At 50.1% G+C, this 15921-nt stretch overlaps 1 long non-coding RNA gene across 1 annotated transcript in view; it reads right to left on the bottom strand.

The window, feature by feature from the left end:
- Positions 1 to 10758: 10758 nt before the first annotated feature.
- Positions 10759 to 15921, bottom strand: part of LOC141165925 (uncharacterized) — a 123732-nt gene continuing 118569 nt past the window's right edge. The window contains exon 3 of the long non-coding RNA XR_012251224.1: positions 10759 to 11071. This is a non-coding gene — a long non-coding RNA (uncharacterized lncRNA). The remainder of the gene's footprint in view (positions 11072 to 15921) is intronic.

Genomic DNA, 15921 nt, shown 5'->3' on the forward strand with positions numbered 1-15921 from the left:
CCTTGAGCTCTCAGGCGAAATGCGTGTTGGGGCGTGCCCTTTTACCTCTGTAACCCTAGTTGACACCCTGCCCTACCTCTCGGGCCCCCTCCTGTCTTGTGGTGAGTCTCTATCGGCATTATTATTTCTATTGTAACCTTAATGTTGGTGCATACTTCCTACTGAGGCTGTTAAATCTTACCCAGATATAGTAACTCAGACACATATATATTTACCTTTGTCATCCATATTGGATATTTTGGGTCCCTTGTGTATGGACATGGTGTCGCTTGACCTGATCCATTTTTCCCATGTCTTGTTGTTTCTACTATGTACTTTATACTATTGTCATTTTAGTAAGAATATTTTTTAAGAAAATCTATTTTATGCCATAAATAAGCTCTGTTTCTAGTACTCACAGCAGGGCGCTACCTTTTCCTAAGGTTCCCCTGTTATGCTGGACCACACTTTTCTCGGATTTCTAAGCTTTTCTCTCCTCATTGCAGGGGTCCCCACTTGCCTATGATGTCCAGCCGCCTCTGTAACTAGCTTCTTTCCATGCTGAGCCTTGTAGTTATACAACCAATCAACCTGTTCTCCTGCTGTTACCTCCTCTCCAGCACACAGCCTACTCCACACTCTGCTCACTGAATACTGACTAACTACTTCCCATATCCCTATAGCCTTGCCACTGTTGGACCACCTTCACCCCTTCTAGGGGACAGCCTTGAGGTCCAGGAACCTGACACACACCGGCCATAAGGATAAAATAAACTTTTATATATAATATATGCAAATACTGTCATCACACAAAAACAACTTATAGCAATTTTAACCCACTTGACACAACATCTTCTGGAGGGTGACAGAACTCCTGTCCGTGCTCTCACATGTATCCATACAGTAGCTATCGTCCACATGTAAAGCATTGCTGTAACGGGTCCGGGAGGCGGACTGTAACGGGTCCGGGAGGCGGAACCTCTGAGCTACTATACAAGGGGGCGGCCCTTGTAAGGGAGCGGGTGGCAGTCTCTGGGTGAACGGACAGGGAGTTACGGCAAGTGATCAGGGCAGTCTCTGGGTAAGGGGTAGGTACGACCTGTGATGGCAGAGCCTCCGGGTAGGCTAGCAGGCAGATGGTAGATGTGTGCTCCCAGGTGAGCAAGCGAGAGTCTCTGGAATAGCAGGTGGTCACGGCACGTGACGGCGGAACCTCCGGGCTGGCAGGCAGGTAGGTAACGGAGAAGCGCTCCCAGGTGAGCGGGCAAGAGTCTCTGGAATAGCTGGTGGTCACCGCACGTGACAACGGGACCTCCGGGCTGGCAAGCAGGCAGGTAACGGAGATGCGCTCCCAGGTGAGCGGGCAAGAGTCTCTGAGATAGCTGGTGGTCACAGCACGTGACAACGGAGCCTCCGGGCTGGCAAGCAGGCAGATAACGGAGAAGCGCTCCCAGGTGAGCGGGCAAGCTGGTCCATAGACAGACTGACCGGAGTAGTAAGGCAGACCGTCGGACCTCAGGCAAGCAGGCAAGTAGCTGATATGCGCTCCCAGGTGAGCGGGCAGGCTGGTCCTTTAGACAGACTGACAGGAGTAGTAAGGCAGACCGTCGGACCTCAGACTGGCAGACAGGTAACAAGTATTCAGGCAGGAATCAGGCAGGTAACTAGCAGGAAACTGGCAGGTAACTGGCAACGGGACCTGAGGGCTGAAGCACAGGTGAGACACAGGTGCAAACAACATTGCTCGGGCACCTCCATTTTGGAGGAGGTGCCTTATATATGATGAAGTCCTCCGGCCATTGGCCGGGGACTCTTTAGGGCGGCGCGCGCGGCCCCTTTAAGAGGAGGGGAGCGCGCGCGCGCGCGCCCTAAGCACAGGGGCCGGGAAGGAGCGCGCGCTGAGAGCAGAGCAGGAGGAGGACGCCGGGACGGAGCGCGCGCTGACAGCAGAGCGGGGGGAAGATGCCGGGCACGGAGCAGAGCGGTGAGGGGAGCAGCGTCCCTGCCTAGCAGAGGGCAGGGACGCCGGCACTACAGTACCCCCCCCTTTAGGCCCCCCCTTTTTTAGGCCAGACAGAAATTTAGCTAGGATGAGAGGGGCATGGATGTTCTCCCGGGGCTCCCACGTTCTCTCCTCAGGACCAAACCCCTTCCAATCTACCAGGAAAAAGGTCTTTCCTCTTACCCTTTTGGTGGCAAGAATGTTCTCTACCTCAAATTCGTCCTCAGCAGAAACCGGAGCAGGAGGCGTACCTGTAGACTTGGAAAAAGAGTTAAGCACCACAGGTTTGAGGAGAGACACATGGAAGGAGTTAGGGATCCGTAAGTTGGCCGGGAGTTTCAATTTATAGGCCACCGGGTTGATCTGACTGATGACCTCCAGTGGGCCGATGAACCGAGGCCCTAACTTATAGGAAGGGATCTTAAGCCGGACATATTTGGACGAGAGCCAGACTTTATCCCCAGGGCGGAATTGAGGAGGGTCCAGACGTTTTTTGTCAGCGTGTCTTTTCATACGCTCGGATGACAGAAGGAGTGCGGACCGGGTACTCTCCCATATGGAGGAAAATTTGTTAACAAGAGATTCCGCAGCCGGATTGTCCGCCGAGGTGGAGACGGGAAACGGGATCCGAGGATGCTGACCGTAGACTACAAAAAACGGGGATTTGGAGGAAGACTCGCTCTCGTGATTGTTGTACGAGAATTCGGCCCATGGCAGGAGATCCACCCAGTCAGAATGGTGGGCATTAACGAAGTGCCGAAGGTAACTGGTCAGGTTCTGATTGATCCGCTCCACTTGACCATTAGACTGTGGGTGGTAAGCGGAGGAGAAGTCCAGGGTGACGTCCAGCAATTTACAAGTGGCTCTCCAGAAACGGGAAGTGAACTGTACCCCACGATCCGACACGATGTGACGGGGCAGGCCATGAAGACGGAAGATGTGGCGGATAAAGTCTTTAGCCAGCTCGGGTGCAGACGGAAGACCTGGCAGTGGAATGAAGTGAGCCATCTTGGAGAAGCGGTCAGCGACCACCCAAATGACCGTACAACCGGCAGAGACGGGCAGATCAGTAATGAAGTCCATCGCTATATGCTGCCAGGGGGCAGCAGGTACTGGCAGAGGTAGGAGGCGGCCGGCCGGCAGGTGTCTCGGAACTTTGTTGCGGGCGCAGGACACACAGGCAGAAACAAAGTCTATTACATCCTTGTGCAGGTTAGGCCACCAGTAGTGCCGGGTAATAAGCTGGAGGGTCTTTTTCTGACCGGCGTGGCCAGCTAGTTTAGACGAATGACCCCAGTGTAGGATCTTCTCCCGATCAGGTACTGGTACGAACGTCTTACCAGGAGGAAGACGATTTAGACTCATGGGAGCCACCTGCATTACTCTGGCGGGATCGATGATATGTTTCGGATCCTCCTCGAGATCAGACACCAGAAAGGACCGAGACAAGGCGTCCGCCTTGACGTTTTTGTCAGCCGGGCGAAAATGAAGGACAAAATCAAAACGAGCAAAAAACAAGGACCACCGGGCTTGGCGCGGGTTAAGTCTCTGGGCATGCTGGAGGTAAGCCAAGTTCTTGTGGTCAGTGTAAATTATTACCGGGTGAAGGGCCCCCTCGAGCAGGTAACGCCACTCCTCCAATGCCAGTTTGATGGCCAATAACTCTCGGTCTCCTATGGAATAGTTGCGCTCAGAGGAGGAGAAGAGTTTAGAGAAGAAGCCACAAGTTACCATCCTCCCGGAAGATGATTTTTGAGTAAGTACCGCTCCGGCTCCAGAGGAGGAGGCGTCAACTTCCAGGAAGAACTGCTTGTTGCCATCTGGGCGATGCAGCACCGGGGCGGAAGAGAAGGCCTGTTTAAGGGAAAGAAAGGCCTCCTCTGCTTCGGGTGGCCACTCTTTGGGATTAGTACCTTTACGGGTGAGCGCAGAAATTGGGGCCGTCCGGGAAGAGAAGTGTGGAATGAAGAGGCGGTAGTAGTTGGCGAAGCCCAGGAATCGCTGAATGGCCTTCAACCCCTCCGGTCGGGGCCATTTCTCGATGGCAGACAGTTTCTCAGGATCCATTTGTAGGCCGGTCTGAGAGATAATGTAGCCCAGAAACGGAAGCGAGGTCTGCTCAAAGAGGCACTTCTCAAATTTAGCGTAGAGATGGTTCTGCCTTAGCCTGAGCAGGACCTGACGAACGTCCCTCCGGTGAGTCTGGAGATCCGGAGAGAAGACCAAGATGTCGTCCAGGTACACCACTACGCAGGAGTAGAGAAGGTCCCGGAAGATGTCATAGACCAACTCTTGAAAGACGGCAGGAGCGTTACAGAGACCAAAGGGCATTACCAGGTATTCATAGTGGCCGTCCCGGGTGTTGAATGCCGTCTTCCATTCATCCCCCTGACGAATACGAACCAGGTTGTACGCCCCACGAAGGTCCAGTTTGGTGAAGATCCTAGCCCCCCTCAGACGATCAAATAATTCTGGAATGAGCGGAAGGGGGTACTTATTCTTCACCGTGATCAGGTTTAGGCCTCTATAGTCTATACAGGGACGGAGAGAGCCGTCCTTCTTTTTGACGAAAAAGAAGCCTGCTCCCGCCGGGGAGGTAGATTTCCGGATGAATCCTCTGGCCAGATTCTCCTCAATATATTCGGACATTGACCGGGTCTCAGCAGCGGATAAAGGATAGATACGCCCACGGGGAGGAGTAGTACCGGGTAGCAGATCGATGGGACAGTCGTATGGTCTATGTGGTGGTAATGTCTCTGCCTCCTTTTTATTAAAGACATCTGCATAAGACCAATAAGGAATTGGAAGTCCAGGTAGATTAGCTGGGGTAGGAGAGGGACGGACGGGATGGACGGGAACCAGGCAGGTTTTATGACAGTCTTGTCCCCAGCGAAGGACCTCTCCGGTTTGCCAGTCTAGCACGGGTGCATGTCTCTGGAGCCAGGGCAGACCTAGCAAGAGGGCGTGAGAGAGTCCAGGCAGAACATGAAAGGAGATACTTTCAGAATGCAGCATTCCCACCTGCAGGGTAATGGATTCGGTGATGAGTTGAATGGGGCGAGGTAAGAGGCCCCCATCCACGGCAGCGACAGACAAGGGTACAGCCAGAGGTTTGGTGGGGATGCGGTATTTCTCAACCAGGGACTGTGAAATAAGGTTCCCGGCTGCTCCAGAGTCAAGTTGGGCTAGTTCGAAATAACGGTTCTCCCCGTAGATGATCGAAACTGACAACAGCAGGGATGGAGAGGATTTATTCTTGTCTAGGTGGACCTCTCTGAGCGAACCTAGACACAGGCGTTTCCCGACCTCTCCGGGCAGGCACGGATCCGGTGCTCCTTACTGCCACAGTAGAAGCAGCTCCCCTCGGCACGGCGTGAGTCCTGACGGGTTTTGACCATCTTGGTCGGGTCGACCTGCATAGGCTCAGGAGAGTGTACCTGGGGAGAGATGGAGGGAATGACGGGTTTCTGGAAAGTAGGAGCTAAACGTGGAATCCTTCTCTCACGGGTGACCTCTTTGGCACGCTCCTGGAACCGTAGGTCAATCCGGGTGGCAAGGGTTATTAGATCATCGAGAGAGGTAGGAATGTCCCGACCAGCAAGTTCATCTTTAATACGACCGGACAGACCCTCCCAGAAGACGGATACCAGAGCGTCGTTATCCCAAGCCAGCTCCGAGGCAAGGGTGCGGAACCGTATGGCATATTGGCCCACGGTGAGACCCTCCTGACGGAGGCGTAGCAGAGAGGATGCGGATGAGGTCTTCCGTCCGGGTTCGTCGAAGACTTTCCGGAAAGCCGAGAGAAAAGCAGGCAAGTTGGACACCAGGGGGTCTCCTCTCTCCCATAGAGGATTTAGCCAGGCCAGGGCCTCCCCGGTGAGATGGGACATGATAAAGGCAATTTTGGCCCGGTCGGAATTAAACTGATGGGACAAAAGTTCAAAGTGCAGGGTGCACTGATTTATGAAGCCCCGAGCCTGGACGGAGTCGCCTCCGAAGCGAGGAGGTGCAGACAGCCGGGGACCGGGATAGGTTACCATGGTATTAGTGGGTAGCGGAGCTGCCGGGTTGCGAGTCATGGTACTGGCAGTGGCTGCAGGTGGTGCAGTCAGAGTGTCCAGGCGAGTATTGACATTCCGCAGGTGACCCAGGATGGACTCCTGTTGGGACCTTTGACGGGACAGTTCATGACACAGGTCCGTGAGCGAGGGAGCTTGGGTGCCACCGGGTTCCATGGCCCGAGCAAACTGTAACGGGTCCGGGAGGCGGACTGTAACGGGTCCGGGAGGCGGAACCTCTGAGCTACTATACAAGGGGGCGGCCCTTGTAAGGGAGCGGGTGGCAGTCTCTGGGTGAACGGACAGGGAGTTACGGCAAGTGATCAGGGCAGTCTCTGGGTAAGGGGTAGGTACGACCTGTGATGGCAGAGCCTCCGGGTAGGCTAGCAGGCAGATGGTAGATGTGTGCTCCCAGGTGAGCAAGCGAGAGTCTCTGGAATAGCAGGTGGTCACGGCACGTGACGGCGGAACCTCCGGGCTGGCAGGCAGGTAGGTAACGGAGAAGCGCTCCCAGGTGAGCGGGCAAGAGTCTCTGGAATAGCTGGTGGTCACCGCACGTGACAACGGGACCTCCGGGCTGGCAAGCAGGCAGGTAACGGAGATGCGCTCCCAGGTGAGCGGGCAAGAGTCTCTGAGATAGCTGGTGGTCACAGCACGTGACAACGGAGCCTCCGGGCTGGCAAGCAGGCAGATAACGGAGAAGCGCTCCCAGGTGAGCGGGCAAGCTGGTCCATAGACAGACTGACCGGAGTAGTAAGGCAGACCGTCGGACCTCAGGCAAGCAGGCAGGTAGCTGATATGCGCTCCCAGGTGAGCGGGCAGGCTGGTCCTTTAGACAGACTGACAGGAGTAGTAAGGCAGACCGTCGGACCTCAGACTGGCAGACAGGTAACAAGTATTCAGGCAGGAATCAGGCAGGTAACTGGCAGGTAACTGGCAGGAAACTGGCAGGTAACTGGCAACGGGACCTGAGGGCTGAAGCACAGGTGAGACACAGGTGCAAACAACATTGCTCGGGCACCTCCATTTTGGAGGAGGTGCCTTATATATGATGAAGTCCTCCGGCCATTGGCCGGGGACTCTTTAGGGCGGCGCGCGCGGCCCCTTTAAGAGGAGGGGAGCGCGCCCTAAGCACAGGGGCCGGGAAGGAGCGCGCGCTGAGAGCAGAGCAGGAGGAGGACGCCGGGACGGAGCGCGCGCTGACAGCAGAGCGGGGGGAAGATGCCGGGCACGGAGCAGAGCGGTGAGGGGAGCAGCGTCCCTGCCTAGCAGAGGGCAGGGACGCCGGCACTACAATTGCTATAGCAGGGAGAACCAACATAATAATTTGCGTGGTGTTTGACTGCAAAAGTACAAGCTGGGAACAATGTAATGTATTAGTCACTAAATGGCATACTTGCAATTTTCCATGTTCACTAATTTATGAAAATCACATGTAAGGTTAAAATGGTTTCTATACTAGAAGATAAATAGTTTGAATGGAGTAGTTCGCAAAATGGGATTTTCCTTTAGGGGTTTCTTTTATTATTTCTATTCAGAAATTAGGCAGCACGGTGGCTCAGTGGTTAGCACTGAAGCCTTGCAGTGCTGGGGTCCTGGCTTCAAATCCCACCAAGGACAACATCTGCAAGGAGTTTGTATGTTCACCCCGTGTTTGTGTGGGTTTCCTCCCACACTCAAAAGACATACTGATAGGGAATTTAGATTGATCCCAATAGGGATTGCCATGATAATGTATGTAAAGCACTGTGGAATATAATAGTGCCATATAAGCAATGCATAATAAATAATTCAGAGTCTATGCAATTTTTATATCTCGTATGTAAATGTTTGTGGGTGGCGCTTTTTCACTTTTATGAGCCCAGTTGAGTGTTTAGACAAAAGTTTATGGCCACATGTAGGGTACTTTTTCAACCAAGAAACACATAATAATAATTAGCAAGCTGTGTTTTTACAGATGCAGAAGATGGGCACAAGATGTTGGGCACTGAAACTACATCTAAATACACTTTGCAACATTTACTGCACTGTAATTTCTGGAATACATCAGTGGGGTCTAGATGCTTATTATAGCTCTTTATAAAGCCCATGAGTGGTGAAGTTTCCAGAATGGGTTTTCCTTTGGTGGTTTTCCATTGTACAAGAACCTCAGTTGCTCCAGAAATGCGACTAGCAGCCCAAAAACTATTCCAACTAACCTGTGTGGACAAGTCAAATGCCTCTTCTTTCCATCCTTCTTAAGCAAAAGTGTATGTCCACAGATTGGGTATTGCTGCGCAGAGAGATATTTAGATAGGATTGAGGCCTGCTTTTTTCCTACTATTCTTTGTGAAAATGAAAAATTTACAGTTAAATTAACATCTTAGTGAAAATAAAAATTGTTTGTTTCTATTTGCCATGCATTAATTTCTGTGATGCACCTGATGGGTTAACAAACTTCCTGAATGCAGCTCTAAATATTATAATGGGGACAGATTTTAAAATGGGGTCCATATTCTGGGTTTCTAATGTAAAGGTGTTTCTCACAAAATTAGAATATCCTCAAAAATTATATTTATTTCAGTTCTTCAATACAAAAAGTGAAATTTATACATCATATAGAGTCATTACAAACAGAGTGATCTACTTCAAGTGTTTATTTCTGTTAATGTTGATGATTATGGCTTACTGCCAATGAAAACACAAAAGTCATTATCTCAGTAAATTAGAATACTTTATAACACCAGCTTGAAAAATGTTTTTAAAATCCGAAATGTTGGCCTACTGAAATGTATGTTCAGTAAACGTACTCAATACTTGTTTGGGGCTCCTATTGCATCAATTACTGCATCAATGTGGTGTGGCATGGAGGTGATCAGCCTGTGGCACTGCTGAGGTGTTATGGAAGCCCAGGTTGCTTTGATAGCAGCCTTCAGCTCGTCTGCATTGTTGGGTCTGATGTCTCTCATCTTCCTCTTAACAATACCCCATACATTCTCTATGGGGTTAAGGTCAGGCGAGTTTGCTGGCCAATCAAGCACAGTGATACTGTTGTTTTTAAACCAGGTATTGGTACTTTTGGCAGTGTGGACAGGTGTCAAGTCCTGCTGGAGAATGAAATTTCCATCTCCAAAATGCTTGTCGGCAGAAGGAAGCATGAAGTGCTCTAAAATTTCCTGGTAGACGGCTGCGCTGACTTTGGTCTTGATAAAACACAGTGGACCTACACCAGAAGATGACATGGCTCCCCAAACCATCACTGACTGTGGAAACTTCACACTAGACCTCAAGCAGCTTGGATTGTGGCCTCTCCACTCTTCCTCCAGACTCTGGGACCTTGATTTCCAAAAGAAATGCAAAATTTACTTTCATTTGAAAACAATACCTTGAACCACTGAGCAACAGTCCAGGTCTTTTTCTCCTTGACCCAGGTAAGACACTTCTGGTGTTGTCTATTGGTCATGAGTGGCTTGACACAAGGAATGCGACACTTGTAGCCCATGTCCTGATACGTCTGTGTGTGGTGGCTCTTGAAGCAATGACTCCAGCAGTAGTCCACTCCTTGTGAATCTCCCCCAAATTTTTGAATAGTCTTTTGTTAACAATTCTTTCAAGGCTGCGGTTATCCCGGTTGCTTTTGCATCTTTTTCTACCACAATTTTTCCTTCCACTCAACTTTCCATTAATATGCTTGCATACAGCACTCTGTGAACAGTCAGCTTCTTTAGCAATGACCTTTTGTGGCTTACCCTCCTTGTGGAGGTCATGATTGTGGAGCCTACTGAAACAGACTAAGGGACCTTTTTAAATGCATCGGAATCCTTTGCAGGTGTTTTTTGTTAATTATTCTAATTTACTGAGACTTGTGTTTTCATTGGCTGTAATCCATAATCATCAATATTAACAGAAATAAACACTTGAAATAGATCACTCTGTTTGTAATGCCTCTATATAATATATGAGTTTCACTTTTTGTATTAAAGAACTGAAATTAATTTAATTTTTGAGGATATTCTAATTTTGTGAGAAGCATCTGTATGAGCCGCTGAAAGCCACTTTAAAACTGAATTGGTCATTTTGGACAGTTCCTTGAAAATGTAGAAAATTGCTGCTAAAATTCTAAAATTCCTTCTAATGTAAAGGAGACACATAGTTGTAGTTGCAGTCAGTGGCTTATCAACTATTTTGTATTTTATCACTATTTAAGGCCATGAATGAAAAAGATTGAAAATTGCTAAGTTAAAAAAAATGGGGGCAGATTTTCAGACATTTTCACAAATAAGTGCAAAGCATATCGACAAGGAGGGGTTAAAGTTTAACACAGATACAGAGCTGACAGTAAAATAAATGACTACTATAAATGAATGTGTAACTGCAACTAGAAATTGCAATATTAACAGGCTGCATTAGACAGTCAGTTGAATTATTTGGCTCCGACATCTGAGTTGTTCGGAGATCACGATGAAACTTGGGACATAAGGGAAGAAAAGCATAGTTCTCATTATTGTATATTATATTACATCTAGTTACACCTCCAGCTGAACAAAAGAAACAACTCATGTTCTATTCATTAAGATTGTGCTTTGATTGATCCCAAGGCTAAAGAAAATCTATTTACAATTCATTTAATATCTTCTTGCTGCATCTTGATGAAGAACTGAACCTCCCAGGACTTTCACATCACTGTATTTGCCAAAGTTTGAAAAAGGATTTTTATTGGCTTCTATTTTTCATAACCCATCACAATCAAAATTTATTTTAGAATATATAAATCAAAATTCCATTTGAATAAAAATAAAGACAGACACCGAGTGCAGATAGTTTATTAATATGAAAAGAAATCCTCTTGAGTGTTGAGACATAATCAGGCAGGCTGTGGGTAAGTGCGAAAGATGTATAATTCCTTTGGTGGCGAATATGGACGAGGTTGCAAACCTGAAACTTTATGTTTCTGCCAAGAAACCATCTGGGAGTAGAACTGTGAATATCTTCATTAAGTACGTTACGCCAAGACTTAGTATAAGCTTTGCCCTTTGAAGTTGATACAAAGTTTCTGAAATTGTAACACATCAAAGAAGAAATAATGAGCAAAAACAGTTGAAATCTGTCCCAAATTGGATCAAAAATAGTATGTTGAGTGATATTTTGCTTTATTTTAGTTTTGAGTTCCTTAAAAAGTGCGAGGTAAAGATTAGATGCAAATTGTGCTGAATTTGAAATTTGTACCCTATTTTCTGGTGCAAAATATTGGCGTTAAGAGTACACCAGTCTAAAGATGGCAAAAGGAAAATAATGTACTATTTTCTTAACTTTGGTGCCATTTTTATCAATGCATACAAAACAGATGTAGCAAGTGGAGAAAAAGAGGAGGTATCCAGCTCACAAAAATAACCTGATATCCTTCGGAGCTCAGATCAACGCCACCGCCAGGGACAGGAGACCAATGGAAGGAAAGGAGGATAGATCCAGCTGCACGGATTAAAAGTTATGAAGCTTTATTCAAGCATATGAAAGCATATGAAACATCCAATTATGTCCATGAAAAAAACACCAATGCGTTTCTGCTGCATATAGCACCAATAATCAAGGTGATTATGTGATCATTTGTCCATAATTTAGGGCGCAATATGCAGCAGAAATGCATTAGTGCTTTTCTCATGGACGTAATGGAACACTTCCTTGGATTTTAGTATGATCGAATAAAACTTCATAACTTTTAATGCGTGCAGCTGGAGTTATTCTCCTTTCCTTCCAGATGTAGCAAGTACCATCTATGCAGATGGCAAGCTATTCTGCTTGAATTTTGCACCTATACTATTTGTTTGCTACACGCAAGTCCACCTTCATACAGTAGATGACTGCCGAGTAGACACAGTAATAGTACAGCACCCCCAGGTGGTTCTTTTAAGAACTACTACATCTGTAAATCTCTTATTTTCCATTAATTTGTAACATACCTGGCGGCGTCCTTGCATGGTGGTCCATCTCCCACTGTGCAAGAGCGCGCACTTGATCTCCAGTCCAGAATGTCTCTCTGGCTTCCCTCCTTGCTGTCTGTTTGTCTGTTTTGGCTGCATAGGGCGACGCCCGCTGAACTTCCTGTTTCTTGTACCTGCTGCGGACACGCCCCTGTTGCACCTTCAGCCTATTGCTGTCCATCTTTGGGTATTTATACCACCTTCTTCCTCAAGATGGCGCCTGAGCATTGTGTCCTGTCAGTCGGCTTTTTGTCTCTGACATGCCAGGTCCTATCCTGTTTTCCTGCCTGTTTTCCAGTTCTGTGTCTGAACTGTGGTCTGTTCTTGTGAACACGCTTCTTGCCTGTTCTTTCGCCTTCTAAGGGCCATATTCCTAGATCTGCCTGTCTGTGCCTTGCGGTATCTGTTCCCGTCTGAACAGAGTCCTGTTTGTGTCTCTGCCTTTCGGTATCTGTTCCCGTCTGAACAGAGTCCTGTTTGTGTCCCTGCCTTGCGGTATCTGTTCCTGTCTGAACTGAGTCCTGTCTATGTCTCCTGCCTTGCGGTGTCAGTTCCCGTGTCTGAACTGAGTCCTGTCTGTGTACTCTTGCCTGCTGCCTTTCCTGGAGGCTGTATTTCCAGGCCTGTCTGAACACGCTCCTAGCCTGTTCCTCCCGCCTTCTAGGGGCCGATTACCTAGATCCGTTCCTGTATCTTGTCTGTCCTGTCTGAACACGCTCCTTGCCTGTTCGTCCCGCCTCTCTGGGGGCCGTATTCCCAGACCCGCTCCTGTATCCCGCTGCAGTGTCGGTCTCTTTCGTACACTCAGTTCCAGTCTGAACTCTCTCCTATCCTTTACCTGCTTTGCCTCTATGTCCGTTCCTTTCCTTTTTCTGCAGAGTCTGAACTCGTACCTAACTCCTGCTTGATGTCTCTGTACTCCCGTTTGTGAGTTTCTGGTCCACTCGCTACTTCACTGCAAGTACCCTGTGGGTATCTGGCTCTGCCTTTCCCTTCCTGTCTGTTCCGTGTGTACAGAGCCCTGTCCGTCCTGCTCTGACTCCTTGCTCACTGCTCCGGCAGCCTTGCTCCGCTCTGACCCTTTTGCTCACTGCTCCGGCAGCCTTGCTCCGCTCTGACCCTTTTGTTCACTGCTCCGGCAGTCCTGTCCTGCCCTGCTTCTGCCCACTGCTCCGGCAGTCCTGTCCTGCCCTGCTTCTGCCCGCTACTCCGGCAGTCCTGTCCTGCCCTGCTTCTGCCCGCTGCTCCGGCAGTCCTGTCCTACCCTGCTTCTGCCCGCTGCTCCGGCAGTCCTGTCCTGCCCTGCTTCTGCCCACTGCTCCGGCAGTCCTGTCCTGCCCTGCTTCTGCCCGCTGCTCCGGCAGTCCTGTCCTGCCCTGCTTCTGCCCACTGCTCCGGCAGTCCTGTCCTGCCCTGCTTCTGCCCGCTGCTCCGGCAGTCCTGTCCTGCCCTGCTTCTGCCCGCTGCTCCGGCAGTCCTGTCCTGCCCTGCTTGTGCTCGCTGCTCCTGCAGCCCCGTCCTGCTCTGTTCTTGCCCACCGCTTTGGGCGTTCCCTCTCTGCTGTGGTTGTCTACCGCATCTGCGGTTCTGTGACCCAGTCTGTACTGGGTCTTAACCTTTCTGTGCTCCAGCCCATCCTTTCGGCCAGTACCTCCCTGCCTGCATACTCGCCTGTATCCACCCATCTGCATACCTGCCGTGTTTGCTTACATCCACCAGTCTGTGCCAGCCTAACCTGCCTGTTCCAGTAATCCCAGTGTGGGTCAACCCCCGTGTCCGGAGTTTGACCTGGAGTAGCACCTGGTCCCTCTGCCCGGTTTCTCCCTGGTGCACTGGCGTCGTATGCCGTCATGCCACCTTGGTCGGATCGGCCAGATACTTAGTCACGCCCCTCCAGGCACTCTCCGGTCCATGGTCCAGTGGAACCACAACACCCGCACACGCCAGTCAGTCCGGGCGTGTGCAAAACAGCATGCTCAGGCCATGGTTCCCGTTGAGCCCCACGGCCTTCGCTCTCTGAGAAGTTTTCCAGCGAATACATGCATTAAAAATAAATAAATAAAATTTATTTTTTTTTCTCAGCTGAGTTCCAGGCGAATTACGCACCCGTCCAGATGGATCTATCTGCTCTCGTTCCTGCGGATCCGCCACGTTACTATGGGGATCCAAGACAAATTCGTGCATTTGTGGAGCAATGCATGCTACACTTCAAGTTCTACCCTCTATGTTTTCCCACCGATCGGGTTAAGGTGGCATTCATTATGTCTTACCTGGCGGGTGATGCCTTGGAATGGATCAACCCCCTATATGAAACACAGGATCCGATCCTCCTGGACCTAATGGCCTTCCTGGTGGCCTTTCTAATGGTCTTCGATGATCCTAACCCGGAGGCTCCTGCTGAAGCTTCACCTCCCAATATCCCGGAGCAGCCCCGATGGGTAATGTGTGTGGGTAGCACAATAGTCCTCCAGCCCAATGAGACTACTGCCCACCCAGAATCCTCACAGGGTGACTACGCTTTCCGGAATACTTCTCCCAACCTCAAGAGGCAGTCCAGACGTGCTAGACGTAGAGGCAAGCCGTCACGCCAGGGTCTGTCCTCCCTGAGACCTCCTGACCCCAACCTTGAAGTCCCTACTGAAGCTTCATCTCCCTGTATCCCGGAGAAGCCCCAACGGGTAATGTGCGTGGGTAGTGCTCCGGTTCTCCTGCCCGAAGAGACTTCTGCCCATCCAGACTCCACACAGGAGAACTTCCTGCACCCGGCATCAGATGCTTCACCCACTTTAACCGGTGTGCATGTCCAAGGATGCTCCAAAGCTGTGGTTACCTCTGAGTCTGTGCACCTCTACTACCTGGCGGAGGACCCCCTGTTGCCTCCTGAATCCTCCGGGATACCACTCGATGACAAATGGAGAGAGACTTCTCTACACTCGGTACTCGATACTTTGTCCGCTTCGTCCTGTGAGCCTGACAATGGGTACCCCAAAGTGGTAGTTACCCCCGAGTCTCTACACCCCTCCGACCAGGCGGAGGACCTCCAGTTATCTCCAGAACCCTTCGGGGTGCTACCTGGTAGCGAAAGGACAGAGACTCTCCTTTACTCTGTACCTGATACCTCGCTCGCTTCGTCCAGTGAGTCCAACCTAGTGTACTCCGAAGCAGAGGTTACTCCCGAGTCTCTACACCCCTCCGACCAGGCGGAGGACCTTCAGTTGTCTCCAGAACCCTTCGGGGTGCCACCTGGTGGTGAATGGACTGAGACTTTCCTATATCCTGGATCTGATACCTCGCTTGCTTCGTCCAGTGAGTCCGACCTTGTGTACTCTGAAGCAGAGGTTACCCTTGAGTCTCTACACCCCTCTGACCAGGCGGAGGACCTCCAGTTGTCTCCAGAACCCTTCGGGGTGCCACCTGGTGGTGAATGGACAGAGACTTTCCTATACTCGGTACCCGATACCTCGCCTGCTTCCTCCAGTGAGTCCGACCTAGTGTACTCTGAAGCAGATGTTTTCTCTGAGCCTCTGCACTCTTCTGACCCGGCGGAGGACCTCCAGTTGTTTCCTGAATTCTCCGGGGTACCACCAGATAATAAAGAGACAGTGACTTTTCCTCATTATGTACCTGATAACCCGTCTATTTCTTCCTGTGAGCTTGACAAGATGTACCTCGAAGCAGAGATTACCCCCAAGTCTCTGTCCCCCTCCAACCCGGTGAGGGACTTCCAGTTGTCTCCTGTACCCTCTGGGGCGCCACCTGAAAATATGTGGAGAGAGACTTCCTTGTGTGCTGTTCCTGGTACTCCATCCGTTTCGTCTGTTGCTAAGGATGGCTGGATAGGAGGTAGCATCCTAGCTAACCAGATGAGATCAATTTTTCCTGTGGACAGTGGAAGTGATCTCCTTGAAGTGAACGACTGGTCCTC

This window comes from Phyllobates terribilis, unplaced genomic scaffold, assembly GCF_046119375.1.
Source record: "Phyllobates terribilis strain yellow unplaced genomic scaffold, ASM4611937v1 Scaffold_1__5_contigs__length_1240528914, whole genome shotgun sequence".
Lineage (NCBI taxonomy): Eukaryota > Metazoa > Chordata > Amphibia > Anura > Dendrobatidae > Phyllobates > Phyllobates terribilis.